Here is a 4035-nt window from a genome sequence, read left to right on the forward strand (position 1 = left end):
TACAGACAAACTACCTCCCAGGTTTTTGAACACACACACACACACACACACACACACACACACACACACACAGATTAGATTGCTACATTAGTGCCAATGATCTTCTAATGTCTGTGGCAGGATAGGAGACAGTCAAATGTTCTTGCATTTTTCAAGCAAAGGCAGATATGGAGACTCTACATGATAGGTCAGTGATTTTAATTTTGACTCCTGGCAAATTTTCAGAACATGTTATTAAAAGGATGTTTAGTGAACATTTAGAAAATGAAATGATGATCTCAAAGAGTCAGTATGACTTCACCAAGAATAGCTCATGCTAAAATTAACTTCATTTCTCTTTTTGACAGGGTTACTAGGCTGGTAGAATTTGTGAGTGCAATAGACATAGTTTATATATATTTTATCAAAGTATTTGATAAATTATCTCATGCTATTCCTGCGGTTAATGGGGAGTAAAGTGCCTGCCACTTGTAATTTACGCTTTTGTCCACTTTTCCTAGACTTTTTCATGTACCAACAGAAAGTTTGTCACAGATGTTTGGAGGATAGTTTATACTGATTGTCCTTTAATATAACATCTTAGCAAATAGTTCCTTGTAAAAGCTAATGAAGTCTGACAGATTCATATCAACTAATTCTTGGTGGGGTACATGCCACTGGGGGTTTGTGATTTATAGCATTAAAAACTCACATACCCAGTCTGAAAGGACACAGTCACTGTCTTAGCATCCAGCTTGCAGTATGATTGAGGCATTACATTTCTCATATGTGTTGCTTTCTTAAAGGGTAATAATATGCTATTATATTCATAAACAAAAATTCATTTAGGCATTCCCTAATCTGTAGTTATCCCCCCGCTTTTTTTGCTACCGTAAAGAGTCGAGACATCAATATTGCATGAAACATTCCATGAACCTCCAGACTATTCCTCTATTATACACATTACTATCCTTATTTGATTTATCATGCTGCCACTCTTTTTTCCTGGTGAGACTCCCTATGGTTCATTTTTTGTTCTATTAATTGACTTCTGCTCAGGTTCTCCTGTTTTATCCTCCTGCTATCAGTATCCTCCTCATAACCATCCCTTCTGAGTAAACTGAATGTTTGTCAGGGGAAGGGAGAATACTTGGCTTCCTCAGTCATAAACAAGTACTTCAGGGACAAAAGTGTTTCTTGTTTCTTTCAGGGAAAATTTCCTTATCTCCAAAGCAATGAGAATCTCAAGGGTGTCTGAGGATATGTGGTTTCTCCAAGAACCATCCCTGATCCTGCATTTGTTCTTATTAAACACAGCCCTTAGGCAGGTGGTGATACAGTGAGCATGAAGTCAGGGAGACAAAGTTCAGATTAGGTCATAGACGCTTACTAGTTTTGTGGCCCTGGGAAAGTCACTTATACTCCATTTGCCTCAGTTTCCTCAACTAATAACATATACTGCTTTGAGTTGTGAGGATCAAAATTTAGTAAAACACTTAGCTTATCTCAGTGCTAGGCACATAGTAGACAGCATCTAAATGTTCATTTCCTTCTCTTCCCCACTCCTACTTGATAGAAACAGTACTGGTCTTTAGAGGCACAAAACTCTGCCAAGCGACTTGGCATCATGGGCATTTCACCAGACTGATTCATAGAAAATATCAAATTCTTCCCAATTTAAAAGAGCCTTTTTATGTTCTCGGAAACAATGAAGGAAAGTGGAAAATAAAGGATCTGGATTCAAGCAACATTTCATTTTGAATCCTAACTGACATTTCTCAGCTGAGTGAACACAGGCAAGTCAGTTAACCTCTGAGCCCATGTTTCTTCATCTGTAAAACAGAGCACTGAGCATGTGTATTATTTACCTCTCATTGTCACTATATGGAACTAATTTATCCTATTATCAAATCTTAAAGTGATATGTGAATGTTAATAAACTTCTATTCATTTAGAATTGTTGGAGAATGAGATGTAGTGGACATATAAAGCTCCTGGACAAGGATGCTATAGAATTGGCAATAATGGATTGTTGGATTTATGAGATCACAGATCCATTTGACTATTTGAGGACATAATGATGAATTACTAATCTTCAAAAAAAATGGAACATGCTAAAATGTACTTAACAATTGAAATTTTATGAAATGTGGCTTAATCTTTCTTTAGCTTTTCTGAAAAATCATCATTTTGAACATCAATTTGCATTATATGATATAGAACTGAAGAATTTTTTTTAAATTAGTGCATGGGGCAAAATCTAAACTGATCTTTACTATCTTACTGGCAAATTAAAAAGAATCATTATATCAACTAGTTTCTTTTTTTTCTCTTTTGAAGAAAAATTAACATTTAAGACATTTAAATTTTCTGGGTTTTTTTTGTCACTAGATTCTATTTGCTGTAGTGAATCAACTAATGCCTCCTTCTTCTTGCCTACAACAATCAATACATTACAATAACTACCCATTACTTTGCCAGAAACATATTTTTACTATATTTCTACATGCCACATTTAGGACTTTGCATCTTTCTAATGGATAAACAAGAGTTTGAGAAATTGTGATTTTTTTTTAAAGATGAATCCTTTGAAATTAAATCATACCACTCAATGTTCAGGAAGCATAAGCTGTAAAATTTAGGTGGCAGAAAGGAAAGTAACAGTATATTTTTTTTTCTTGAGAATTAATGAAGCAAGGAGTAAACATATTAATTATTACTTTGTAAAAATAAAGATGACACTTGATTAAAAACCTCTTTTAAAGTTACTAGTCTTTTAACACATAGCTCCAAAGGAACTCAGAATTGCTAAAAATAAACCCTTATTTGATTTCATAGTAAAAGCACAAAATTACATTTCTATTATAAAGCACCATATTTTAGAAAAATGATGTTAATTTCTTTAAATTTATTAGTATACACAAGATCCATTATTAAAATTATATTCTAAACAATATTACAAATTTAAGTTATAGAAAGTAACAAATGTACAACCATATAGTATTGTTAACAGAGAGCTCCAGAAGGGCCCAAAATTTGCTAAAAATTAATCCTTAGTTGTTTACATAGTTAAGGAGCAGAATTATATTTCTATTATAAAGCACCAGATTTGGGGGCAATGATGTTCATTTCTTTTAATTTACTAGTACATATGACACATTATTAAGGTTGTATTCCAAATGATAATATAAAATTAAAATATGCAAAATAATAAATGTATCACCACAGAATTGGAAAATTTTTATAGTCATGATCAAGGTATAGTATCCCATGCAAATGAAACTATAATCAAGTTTAAATACTGTCATACTTAGCAAATTGATCTTTATAGGTTACCTAAGATTCTTAAGCTATTGTTTAAATATATTTATATGTTTTCATTCTCAGAAAATTGTTGTTTCACTGTTTAAGAATGCTACATATGAGAGCTAGCATGTTGAATGTATATAGCACTTGCTTTGTAGCCAAGATGACCTGCTTTCAGAGTCCTGCCTCTGTGTGAAGATAAGAACTCACTTAACCTCTTCTTTAAGAAGTGTCGCTTTTGGAGCAGCTAGGTGATGCAGTGGATAGAGCACAGGCCTTGGAATCAGGAGGACCTGAGTTCAAATCCAGCCTCAGACACATAACACTTACTAGCTGTGTGACCCTAGGCAAGTCACTTAACCCCAATTGCCTCACCCAAAAAAAAATGTCCCTTTAGATTGATAAGTTATAGATGGTTACCAATTTATATATCAGTGGGGAGGGAATCCATTCTACCCATGAAATCATAGATCTTGACCCAAAAAACAAAAAGAATTCTTCTTACACTTGAGGACAACTTTTAATTTACTCTTTTACTCATGCTTCTTGAAGTTAAATACTTTTGGGGCAGCTAGGTGGTACAGTGGATAGAGCACTGACCCTGGATTCAGGAGGACCTGAGTTCAAATCCAGCCTCAGACACATAACACTTACTAGCTGTTTGACCCTGGGCTAGTCACTTAACCCCATTGCCTAGCCAAAAAAAAAAAAAACAAAAGCCAGCAACAACAATAAAAAAAGAAACTAAAT

The sequence above is a fragment of the Vombatus ursinus genome, unplaced genomic scaffold, assembly GCF_900497805.2.
Source record: "Vombatus ursinus unplaced genomic scaffold, bare-nosed wombat genome assembly UNPS02015089.1, whole genome shotgun sequence".
NCBI classification, from domain to species: domain Eukaryota; kingdom Metazoa; phylum Chordata; class Mammalia; order Diprotodontia; family Vombatidae; genus Vombatus; species Vombatus ursinus.